This window comes from Heloderma suspectum, chromosome 6 (assembly GCF_057233095.1).
Source record: "Heloderma suspectum isolate Gila_16-S chromosome 6, 16-S_ref, whole genome shotgun sequence".
Lineage (NCBI taxonomy): Eukaryota > Metazoa > Chordata > Lepidosauria > Squamata > Helodermatidae > Heloderma > Heloderma suspectum.
Genome location: NC_139463.1, coordinates 66,739,681 through 66,752,675, shown reverse-complemented (window position 1 = coordinate 66,752,675; position 12,995 = coordinate 66,739,681).

Here is a 12,995-nt window from a genome sequence, read left to right as displayed (position 1 = left end):
TCTAGGGGGGTTGCAGGGAAGCGTGCAAGGAAGAGAAGGCAGTGGCTCCTTGAAACTCCTCTCTTTTGCTCACCAACTCCGGGGCACCGTGACAGGGAGGTTTGGGACCACAGAGCTGGCTAGAGCAGAAAATCAAATGGTGCCCCCCACCCTTGAGTCAAGCTGCCTAGTACTCAGGACTGAACAAATTATCTTGGTACCTGAGGCAGAAAATCCCACAAGTGTCTCTCCCTGGGAGTAAAAATACAATAATAATAAACAGCAAACACTTTGCTGGCTTTTCATGGCACTCACATTCAGCTGCCTGAGGCAACTGCCTCTATCTGCCTAATGGTAGGACTGGCCCTGGCCTACAGGGACAGCGCTAACAGCCGCCTTTGCCTGTTTGTTTGTACTCTCTCGCTGGGCGATACAGCACTGGCGGGTGGTCAGAGAAAGAGCAGCCACTCACTTGAGTTTTCCCGCTAAGTGGTGTGATGGTGGGTATCGGGCTCAACTAAGCCATTCCCCCACATCACCCCAGTGAGAGGGGGCAAGTGAGCACACCACCATCTCCTTTTGCTCACTCACTCCATCTGGTTGGCCCTGCTAACCCCAGCCTGTCCTGCTGCAGTGCCCGAAGAAAGAGGATGAGCAAGCATAGGAACATAAGAACAGCCCTGCTGGATCAGACCAAGGGTCCACCTAGTCCAGCATTCTGTTCACACAGCGGCCAAGAGCTATAATTTTTTCAGTGCTTCCACACAAGTGCATGAAATCTGGAGACCTGGCAGCCCCTATGGAGGTGACTGAACCAGCCAAATTTCAGACAGTTTGTCAAAGTAGTTTTTGTGCTAGGCACAGGTAAAGTTTGCTTCTTCTTTTTTTCAAGAAAATCTGTCAAAGCAAAGAGCTATGATTTTTTTCAGTGCTTCCACAGAAGTGCATGAAATTTGGAGACCTGGCAGCTCCTATGAAGGTGACTGAACCTGCCAGATTTCAGACAGTTAGGTCCAGTGGCTTTTGCGCTAGGCACAGGTCAATTTTCCTTTCAAAGCAAAGAGCTATAATTTTTCAGTGCTTCCACAGAAGTGCTTGAAATCTGGGGACCTGGCAGCCCTTACAGAGGTGACTGAACCTGCTAGATGTCAGACAGTTAGGTCCTGCAGCTTTTCTGCTGGCCATGCATAAAATTTCCTTTTCTCAGTAACTCAAACCAAACGTAATATAAGGGATAATCTCTCAGAGAGCCTAGATGTTTAAGGTGACAATGAGGAGGAGGCCACTATCCCTAATCTCTGGTGTAGGTTTTTTTGAAGCGCAAAATAACCCCTCTCCCCTAGTACTTTTCTATTCAGCTTCACACTGGATGACTTCAGGCTCTTCCCATAAACCTCTGTTTGGCTGGATGTACATCACCTGGGGAAAAAGTCTCACTGAACTCAGAGGAGCTTATATTATTGCACTTTCACTACTCTGTGTAATTCTGTTGTTGTAAATCTCCCCCCTTATTTGCCTTTTTTTTCTAATAGCCCAAACACTGAAGTGACAGCTACTTCACCGTGGAACCAGGCGGGCAGATGGGCAGGCAGGCAGGCAGATGCGGTCAGAGAGGGGAAGCAGCTACGGGCAGTGGGTGCTGCAGGGTACAAATATGCCATAGGCTCATGGTACTGAAGCCACAAAGCCCAGCTACTTCACCCTGGCGGCAGGCAGAGGCTGGCAGTGTAAATGAACTGGGGGCGAGCCAGCGTGGTTCTTGCTGTTGCTGGTTCCACCAGCACTTTGCTCACGCCCACCTCTGCCCCTGCCAAGAGCAGCACCACGGATGGCTGTACCCCTGTGCTTCGTGATAATAGTATATTATTATGTGTGTGTGTGTGTACTGCTATGCCCACTATATTAAATGTGAAATGCTTTGCCCACAAGCTGCTTGTATTGTTTCTTTGAGTGCTCAGCTGCACTCACACAGCGGCACACACAACAGAAAAGTAGAAAGGGGAAACTACCATAGGGCGTAATCCTATGGGGATAGGTGGCCGCCTCCGAACTCGAAGGCAACTGCCTACCCAATGCAAGGCAGGAGAAGTATGGAGGGGATCATTCCCTCTGCGCTTGTCCTGCCCTGCATTTGCAGTTAGACAGCCAATTTAGGCTGTCTAGCCATGGGAAGGTGGAGCGGGGGGAGGAGACTGCTAGACGACACATAGGATGTGTCATTCTGGCATTTCCGCCTTCCACGCCCCGGAACACCCTGTTTTGGCCACTCCGGGCTCGTCTTGCAAGCACGGAGCATGGGGCCATTCCACACTGCCTGTGAGGCAGCATGGAAAAGGGGGAAGGTTGGTTCTCCGGGAACCGACCTTGGAGCATGGGCTCCGAGGTTGGTTCCTGGAAACCCACATAGCCTATGGCCATCTAGCCGCTGATCAGCGGCCATAGGATTGCTCCCTCAAAAAGCTATAGGGTGGGCAGTAACACTATACTAAGCCTAACAGAAGAGAAAGGTGTTGTTGTTGTTGTTTTGGTATATATATATTTTTGAAGAATAGATAAAGATAGAAGGTGTGAAAAAGGCGAAACGGAAGGAAAGGGGGGAGTCACAGATCAAGGAAGCAAACAAGGCCTAACACCTAGAAGATAAATGTTTTAGCATGTTTTTTAAAGACGGAATGAACGATTGAGTGAAAGAGGAAAGACTGAAGAAAAATAAAGGATTTGAGAAGGGCTGGTAAAGGAACAGCAAGCTCTGAAAGATCCACACAGTCCAAAACTCTCCTGTCTCCTACCAAGTTTCTTGTACACTGGAAATGACAAAGGAAGCAGGGATCTCCCGTGATATTCTCAACCCCTCCTCCACCACTGTGATTGGAGGCTGCTGGGTTACAAGTTCAGCCCTACTGGCGGCTGTAGATGTCACTCGCAAAGGCTCAGTTCCCCCCTCCCAACTCCTCCGCACCCCCTCCCTACTCGTACATTGCCCAGACAGGCTGTCTGGGCTTTCCGAACCACCAAAGCGTTCCGAAGTGCTTCAGAGCCCCCTGACCCACTTCAGACCGCCTCGGAGCACTTCAGACCTGCTTTGGATTCAGACTGAAGCCAGCGCTCCGAGGCACCCCGCTTCGCTTCAGATTTGGGGTTTGGCTCTGAAGCGGTGCACAGCCCTAATATCAGCACTTTGAATTGGGCTCGGAAACAGATTGGAATCTAGTGCAGATTACTGAGTGCTGGCATAATATGATTGTATAGACCAGTCGCTGTAAACAATGTCACCGCGCTATTTTGGACCAGCTGAAGTTTCCAAACTGTTTTCCAAAGCAGCCCCACGCATAATGCATTGCAGTAATCCAGAGGAGAGGTTGGGTGAAGGGGCGTGGCCGGAGGAAAGGGGCATGGCCCTCTGGGGAACCCCGGAGGGCCAGACTGAGACCTGAGGAAGGCTGGATTTTGGCCTCCAGGTCTGAGTTTCTGCATCCCTAATCTGTGGTGCAGATTCTCATTTGGGTATGACTTTAAGATGAGCTACAACCAACAACAATATTTTCAAAATCTTACATTTCCTCTTTTTTTTTAGGAAAATTTTTATGTGACTACGTTTTCACATAAGACTGACCCTAGCATATAGCAGAGTACAACGGCCACTTCAGGCAGCTGATTTTGAGTATTGGGAAAGGGTGGTAAACAATTAGTTATTTAATGTATTATTACTTTACTGTCAGGGAGACTGAGAGGCGATTGTAGGTTTTTCTGCCTCAGGGCTACACTACTTGCTCTGTTAAATACACAGTGGGCAGCTGATCCTCACAATTTTGTTTTGTATTTTGTGTAAGTGCATGAGCCCCTATCTGGATTGCGACCATCATATACAGATTGGGAAGGTTTCAAGCTACTGACCCAGTCACTTCCCCTCCCTACCCCCAATTTCACACACACACACACACACACACACACACACCACGGGGACTAAAAAAAGAAGAAAAATTGGGTGGCAGATACAATAGAATTTCAGTAGACCTAGAGTGGTATGCAGCCAATATGTATCTGAAGGTATAATTCTTTATTATTATTCCCATATACTCATCACAAACACATTCTCCATGAGCTTTTCTGCATGATTCTGTTAATTGGCTGTTAATCCACTGAATCTACTTTCTGTTTCATCGCAGAACTGAGATACGAGCACTACATGAGGAGAGTATCCTTTACTGCTTTTCTGCTACGTAACCTCTAGGTGGCACTGTGGTATAGCGGAATAGTGCAAACACTCAAGAGGAAATTGGGCTTTCTTATGCTTTCTCAATTGAGGGAGCAATCCTATGGGGATAGGTGGCCGCCTCCGAACTCAGAGGCGACCGCCTATCCAATGCAGGGCAGGAGAAGCGTGGAGGGGATTTTGCCTCTGCGCTCCAGCCACCCTGCATTTGTGGCTAGACGGCTGATTTCCGCTTTCTAGCCGCAGCACTTCGGAGCGGGGGGGGGGGCAGCTGGATGACGCACAGCATTGTCCCTGCCCCTCCCCACCCCCAGGAATGTCCCCTTTCCTCCCGCTTCACGCTGGTCTTACGAACGTGGAGCCCGGGATGATCCACACCGCCTTCAAGGTAGCGGGGGAGGGGGCAGGGAGGTGGTTTTTCACTGACCTCGGACCACAGGCTCCGAATAATCCTATGGCATCCAGTCACTGTCTAGCAGCCATAGGATTCCACCCCAAATGCCACATTTTCCCTGCTCTAAAACTCGTCAAAAGTGCTGGTTAGACACAGAAGCGAAACTGGAGGGTCATGACATCAGCTAAAGAATCCTTAATCAACCATGAGTAGGGAATAACAATTAATGCCTTGTGCAGAAAAGCCCCAAGTATAGATTCCTTACGTAGGCAAAGTGGCACCCCCTCCACACGAGAGGGAGGTATCAGCAGGTTTGGGGGAGCCCCAAGGTTTGGGGAAACACCAAAACACCCTTAGAGAAAATAGTCCTAAAGGGCGAGGGGACTCCAAAACAGGTCAGTAAGGACTGCACATGCTCAGTGGAAACATTATGCTCACTGATTGTTGGGGAAAAACAACAGAAAATTGGAGGGTGGGGTGGATTAGAGTATCCCAGAAGAGGGTCTGTCTGCCTGGCTGAAATCCTGAACAGGAGCACCCCAAACTGCAACATTTTAATGCAGGCCCCACTTGTATTATACATTATTCTCTGTATGAGATTACCCCAAGAGAGGTTCCTGTCAGGCCTTGTTAGTGGTTTCACAGGGTTTACACTCTGGTAAGATGTGGTTCTTGCTAGGGACCATTTATTTGTTTGTTTGTTACATTTATATCCTACCTTTCCTCCAAGTAGCCCAAGAAGGCATACATGATCCTGCTCCTGCTCTCCATTTTATCCTCACAACAACCCTGTGAGGTAGGCTAGGCTGCGAGTCAGTGACTGGCCCCAAGGCCCCAAGTCACTCAGTGAGCTTCACAGCCATCACTCCAACAGTCTAACCAGTACACCATACTGTCTTCCAGTTAGACAAGACAGTGTTGTTTGCTGGTGCAGCTGCAGAAAGAAAGAAAGAAAGAAGGAAAGAAAGAAAGAAAGAAAATAAGAAAGAAAGAAAGAAAGAATTGGAAGCAAGTATATATGATCTATTGCAACACCATGTCATGGTAACCATCTATTTTGAGCCTTTGTGAAATGCTTCTCTCCTCTCCTCTCCTCTCTTTCTTTCACTTGGTTTATCAGACTTCTCTCTTGTGTTAATCCGAAAGCAATTTGTACAGCTTTCTGCAGTTACCCACATTTCCTGTGATATTATTTTGCAGTGACCTTTTAATTTCAAGTAAATAAATGAAACTGTGAGCTGCGCAGTGGGCGATTCAAGACAGATAAAAGAAAGGACTTCTTCACCCACCACATAGTTACACTATGGAATTCACTGCCACGAGACGTAGTGATAGCGGGTTAGACAAATCCATGGAGGATCAGGCCATCAATGGTTCCTAGTCATGATGGCTATATATTAATTACCTCCAGGAACAGAGGCAGCATGCCTCTGAATACCAGTTTCTGTGGAACATGAGTGGGAAGGTGCTATCGCATCATATTCTGCTTTCCCACAAATCCCTTTCCCACAAACGCATCATGCTTCTCCTAGCAGAGGCATTTCCTGTCCTTTCTCTTCCTTTCTCTGCTCCAGGGGAATCCTTGCAAGTAGCCGGCTCTTTTAGCCACGAAAGGTCAACAGAGTAGGAGTCTCTTTGTGCTCCTCCTGACTCAGTTGGACTTGAGGTGGGTGGGGGCTGTCCCGATCTGTGGATTAGCCCCTGGGATTTCCCATCACCTTGGGGAACTGGTGGTATCGCATGAAACCCCACCAAGGTTAGGAGACCACTTGTACCCCACAGGTTTCTAGAGGAAGGTGGGTTGTGAAATGTACAGGGCAAAGTCAAAGCAAGAGAACTGAAGGGTTGCCTCAATTTAGTGATGGAAGTCAGACCTATGGAGTATTTTTGGCAAAATAGTTCAGCTAGAGGGGTACACTGACTACCAGCTTTGACACGGACCCTGATTCAGCCCTTTTGAAAATGGCCCAGTTTCGCATGGACCAAATTGGAGCCAATCTGCTTTGATCCTTTATCAAACCTGAATTGAGGTTCAGAAATCCAAGGCTTTGTGCTTCCCGCTGACAATTATGGGAAATAAAAAAACAGCTATAACTTTTTTTTCTCTTTGTCAGAATTGGATTATAAGTTGCAGGCATATACTAGCCCCTTAGGAGGGCATCATGCCTGCCAGACGTCGGAAAAAGAGGTGCAGGGGATCTTTGCGTTACACACCGTTATATTTTGATTTGTTTTTAAAAGGGAATGGTCAATAGCCTTTTTATTTCTTGGCAGAAGTGGATGAAATCTGCAGGGATAGTTGCCCCTTCTAAGGGGATCAAGCCTGCCAAATTTCAGAATGGTAGCTGCAGGGGTTTTGTGCAAGAGCCACCTTGACATTTTGACAGTCTACAAAGAGGACATGCTTATCCTCCTATGTTCCCTGTGGATCATTTTTCTGAAAATGACGGAGAGCCTAGGGGTATTCCTAAATAAGGAACCCACAGAGTTTCAGACAAATGGGTGCTGGGCCTAGGGAGTTATGATGACTGAAAACTGGTTTATGGGCTCCTTCACACAGAGCTTTTATCCTGCGATTGAGATGGCTCCTTCACTGAAGTTTGCGGGCTCTTTACATGATGCTGTGACCCTCCAGGGCGTCTCCTGCACTAAATGCCCTTTGTTCCATTTTAAAATAGATTGCAGATCATGAGCTATCCAATTACCCCCTTCTGTTCCCCTTCAGTTTCCTCCCTGAAAAGAGTTCATAGAATCATAGACAGAATCATAGAATAGTAGGGCTGGAAGGGGCCTACAAGGCCATCGAGTCCAACCCCTTGCTCAATGCAGGAATCCAAGTCAGAGCATCCCTGACAGATGGCTGTCCAGCCTCGTCTTGAATGCCTCCAGTGTGGGAGAGCCCACCACCTCCCTAGGGAATGGGTTCCATTGTCGTATTGCTCTAACAGTCAGGAAGTTTTCCCTGATGTTCAGCCAGAATCTGGCTTCCTGTAACTTGAGCCCATTATTCAGTGTCCTGCACTCTGGGATGATCAAGAAGAGATCCTGGCCTTCCTCTCTGTGACAACCTTTCAAGTACTTGAAGAGTGCTATCATATCTTCCCCTCAGTCTTCTCTTCTCAAGGCTAAACATGCCCAGTTCTTTCAGTCTCTCTTCATAGGGCTTTGTTTCCAGTCCCCTGATCATCTTTGTTGCCCTCCTCTGAACCCTCTCCAGTTTGTCTGCATCCTTCTTAAAGTGTGGTGCCCAGAACTGGACACAGTACTCCAGATGAGGCCTAACCAGTGCTGAGTAGAGGGGAACTAGTACTTCCTGGGATTTGGAAGCTATGCTTCTATTAATGCAGCCCAAAAGAGCACTGGCCTTTTTTGCAGCCACATCGCATTGTTGGCTCATATTCAGCTTGTGATCGACAACAATTCCAAGATCCTTCTCGCTTGTAGTGTTGTTGAGCCACGTATCCCCCATCTTGTAACTGTGCATTTGGTTTCTTTTTCCTAGGTGCAGAACTTGGCATTTATCCCTATTAAATGTCATTCTGTTGTTTTCTGCCCAGCGCTCCAGTCTATCCAGATCACTTTGAATTTTGTTTCTGTCTTCCAAAGTATTAGCTATCCCGCCCAATTTGGTGTCATCTGCAAATTTGATCAGCATTCCCTGCTGCACCTCCTCCTCCAAGTCATTAATAAAATGTTGAAGAGCACTCAGCCCAGGACTGAGCCCTGCAGTACCCCTCTTGTTACCTCTCCCCAGTTTGAGAAGGTCCCATTGATAAGCACTCTTTGAGTCCGATTCTGTAGCCAACTGTGGATCCACCGGATCGTTGTTTCGTCTAGCCCACTTTGAGCTAGTTTGCTCATCAGGATATCATGGGGCACTTGTCGAAAGCTTTGCTGAAGTCAAGGTATATGATGTCTACAGCATTCCCACGGTCCACAAGGGAGGTTACTTGATCAAAAAATTAGATCAGATTTGTCTGGCAGGACTTGTTTTTGACAAATCCATTTTGACAAATTGTGTTAAAGTGGCAAGAAGAGGAGCGAGATCAATGAAAGATAATGGAAGACTCAGATACAGGGAGAAGGAGGGGGAAAGGGCAGCGGGGAAAGGACGCGCATGTAAAGGGAGTCAGTTGTGATCCTGCATTTAAAACAGAAGCAGAAAGCCCCATTTTAAATGCAGGATTTTAGGCTGGTGTAGAGATGCCCTAAGGCTTTTTTCATAGTGAAGTGTGATGGTGTTGGAAGGACGGCCAACTCACAGTCCCACCCTTTGTTGTTCACTCATTCAGTCGTGTCCGACTCTTCGTGACCCCATGGACCATAGCACGCCAGGCCTTCCTGTCCTGCGCTCTCTCCCGGAGTGTGCTCAAGTTCATATTCATTGCATCGGTGATGCTATCTAGCCATCTCATCCTCTGCCGACCCCTTCTCCTTTTGCCTTCAGTCTTTCCCAGCATCAGGGTCTTTTCCAGAGAGTTTTCTCTTCTCATTAGGTGGCCAAAATATTGGAGCTTCAGCTTCAGTATCTGTCCTTCCAATGAGCACTCAGGGTTGATTTCCTTTAGTATGGACTGATTTGACCTTCTTGCAGTCCAGGGGACTTGTAAGAGTCTTCTCCAGCACCACAGTTCGAAAACATCAATTCTTTGGCGCTCAGCCTTCCTTATAGTCCAGCTCTCACAGCCATACATTACTACTGGGAAAAACATAGCTTTGATTAGACGGACCTTTGTCGGCAAGGTGATGTCTCTGCTTCTTACTATGCTGTCTAGGTTTCCATAGCTTTCCTCCCAAGGAGCAAGCGTCTTTTAATTTCATGGCTACAGTCCCCGTCTGCGGTGATCTTGGAGCCCAAGAAAGTAAAATCTGTCACTGCTTCCATTTCTTCCCCTTCTATATGCCAGGAAGTGATGGGGCCAGATGCCATGATCTTCGTTTTTTTAATGTTGAGTTTCAAACCAGCTTTTGCACTCTCCTCTTTCACCCTCAACAAGAGGCTCTTGAGATCCTCTTCACTTTCTGCCATTAGGGTGGTATCGTCTGCATATCGGAGGTTGTTGATAATTCTCCCAGCAATCTTAATTCCGACCTCTGATTCATCCAACCCGGCATTTCTCATGATGTACTCTGCATATAAGTTAAATAAGCAGGGTGACAATATGCAGCCTAGTCGTACTCCTTTCCCAGTTTTGAACCAATCGGTTGTTCCATGTCTGGTTCTTACTGTTGCTTCTTGACCCTCGTACAGGTTTCTCAGGAGACAGGTAAGGTGGTCTGGTACTCCCATCACTTTAAGAATTTGCCACAGTTTGTTGTGATCCACACAATCAAAGGCTTTAGCGTGGTCAATGAAGCAGAAATAGACGTTTTTCTGGAATTCTCTTGCTTTCTCCATGATGCAGCGAATGTTGGCGATTTAATCTCTAGTTCCTCTGCCTCTTCGAAACCCAGCTTGTACTTCCGGTAGTTCTCGGTTCGCATACTGCTGAAGCCTAGCTTGTAGGATTTTGAGCATAACCTTGCTGGCATGTGAAATGAGCGCAATTGTGTGGTAGTTTGAACACTCTTTGGCGTTGCCCTTCTTTGGAATTGGAATGTAAACTGACCTTTTCCAGTCTTGCGGCCCTTGTTGAGTGTTCCAAATTTGTTGGCATATTGAATGCAGCACTTTAACAGCATCATCTTTTAGGATTTTAAATAGCTCAGCTGGAATACTGTCATCTCCACTAGCTTTGTTGTTAGTAATGCTTCCTAAGGCCCACTTGACTTCACTTTCTAGGATGTCTGGCTCAAGTTCAGTGACCACACTATCATGGCTATCAGGGACATTCAGATCTTTCCTGTATAGTTCTTCTGTGTATTCTTTCCACCTCTTCTTAATCTCATCTGCTTCTGTTAGGTCCCTGCCTTCTTTGTCCTTTATCATGCCCGTCTTTGCACAAAACGTTCCCTTGAGATCTCCGATTTTCTTGAAGAGATCTCTAGTCTTTCCGATTTTGTTATTTTCCTCGATTTCTTTGCATTGTTCATTTAAGAAGGCCTTCTTGTCTCTCCTAGCTATTCTCTGGAACTCTGCATTCAGTTGGGTATATCTTCCCCTTTCTCCCTTGCTTTTCGCTTCCCTTCTTTCCTCAGCTACTTGTAAAGCCTCATCAGACAGCCACTTTGCTTTCTTGCATTTCTTTTTCTTTGGGATGGATTTCGTTGCTGCCTCCTGAACAATGTTACGGACCTCCATCCATAGTTCCTCAGGCACTCTGTCTATCAGGTCTAATCCCTGAAATCTATTCCTCACTTCCACTGTGTATTCATAAGGGATATGATTTAGATCATACCTGAATGGTTTAGTGGTTTTCCCTACGTTCTTCAATTTAAGCTGAAATTTTGCAACAAGAAGCTCATGATCTGAGCCACAGTCAGCTCCAGGTCTTGTTTTGACTGACTGTATAGAGCTTCTCCATCTTTGGCTGCAAAGGACATAATCAATCTGATTTCGATATTGACCATCTGGTGATGTCCGTGTGTAGAGTCGTCTCTTGTGCTGTTGGAAAAGAGTGTTTGCTATGATCAGCGTGTTCTCTTGGCAAAACTCTATTAGCCTTTGTCCTGCTTCATTTTGTACACCAAGGCCATGCTTGCCTGTTATCCCGGTGATTTCTTGACTTCCTACTTTAGCATTCCAATCCCCTATGATGAAGAGGACATCTTTTTTTGGTGTTAGTTCTAGAAGGTGTTGTAGGTCTTCATAGAACCGATCAACCTCAGCCCTCCCCCAAAGCACAGTGTTTGGAGCCCCTGGTAAAACGAGCCCTAGGGTTAGAAGGTAGGCCTGCCACTCAACCCACCTTCTTCCCTCTCCTTCCCTGTGCCCATGTTTAAAGCAGGGGTGGGCAATTTCCAGAGGTCTGGAGGCCAATTGCCACTACCACCAAGGGCCACATCCCTCCCCACTGCTGCAGTTGCTGCTGCCATCACACTGACTTTGCAGTTAAAATTCAGTAGTGTGATGGCAGCAAAGACCCTGCAATTTTCTTTTCAAACAAGACGCGCAGGGAGCGTTCACCATGTTGGGAAGCAAAATCACACTCCCAGGAGGCCTCCAGGAGCACAGTTCTGCTTTCCAACAAGGCAATCCATTCATCTTCTTTTAAAGGGAAATTGCAGCTTCTTTTACTGCTGCGGCAATCGTGGCAGTGATAGTGGCTGCAAAAATGGCCAGGGGGGCTCCATGAAGCCTGCAGGTTGTGTGTTGTCCACCCCTGGTTTACAGAAACAAATCTAAAAGGCACTATTTGCAGGATGCATAAAATCTCTGCATCTCCCACGTCTCTGAAACACAAGACAGTAATGAAACCTCGTTTGGCTTCAGCCTCTGTTTTGTTGGCTTCAGAGGGAGGTCTGTTTCACCTCCGGAAGCAACAGAACTGGACTGAAGTGGCCTGATTCTGCTTGGGCTTTGGGGTTCGCCTGAATTCGATGCCCATTCCTATTTCAGCCTGTTTCATTGCAAAGCTTAAGAGCCCATTATGGAATTTCCAAAGATATTTGTCACCCTATTATATCATAATCCATTTTCCATGCCTTGAGGGCCATTGAATAGTTGGGGAGGAGGGGCCAGGCCTGGAACACACACAGACTCACTTCCTCCAAGGAAGTCTCAACTGATGCACCATAGCCAAGGAACAAATTATTCCTTTCCCGAGAATCCTACTGGAAATTAGTCACTGATTTCTTCCTAGATACTGAGTTTTTCTACACAAGGCTGTTAATCGCTATGTCTTCTTTCGGTTTCGTCTCAGAACTGAGGTCCAAGCTCTATATGAAGAGCTTTTTCTTTCCTGCTTTTCTGCTACATAATGTATGGCAGCGCTGTGCTGTAGCGGAATATTGCAATTACACGAGTAGGAAAATACCCTTTCTTTTGCTTTCAGAAATAATACCCTATTTTCCCCACTCTGAAAACCCCCAGGAAAGTGCTCTTAAAAAACAGAAATGAAACTGGAGGGTTATGTCATCTAAAGAACCTGTAAACAGCTGTGAGGAAGGAATCATGAGTGCACAATAAATGCCTCATATAGAAAAGTTAATTAAGCCAAGGTCAACTGGTGTATGGTTTGGGGTCGGGGGAGTCTAAGGCTGCAACTCAGGCAGGAGATCTGGGGCACAATTTAAGACACAGCTAGATAAAAGAGGAAATCCATGATCAGATCTCTTGCAATTTTTAACGAGCAGCTCATGCCCTCTCTAATTCGGACTGGAGACTCGGTGTTTAGGGAGGAATTTATCCCCTTCCTCTGTGTAATTTTCCTGTTGTTTCCCCCACCCACCAGTGGTATTTGCTCCGCAGGGCAAAACAGGTACCATATGTGTACTGATGGTGTCCCAGATACGTTACGTTGAGGAAGG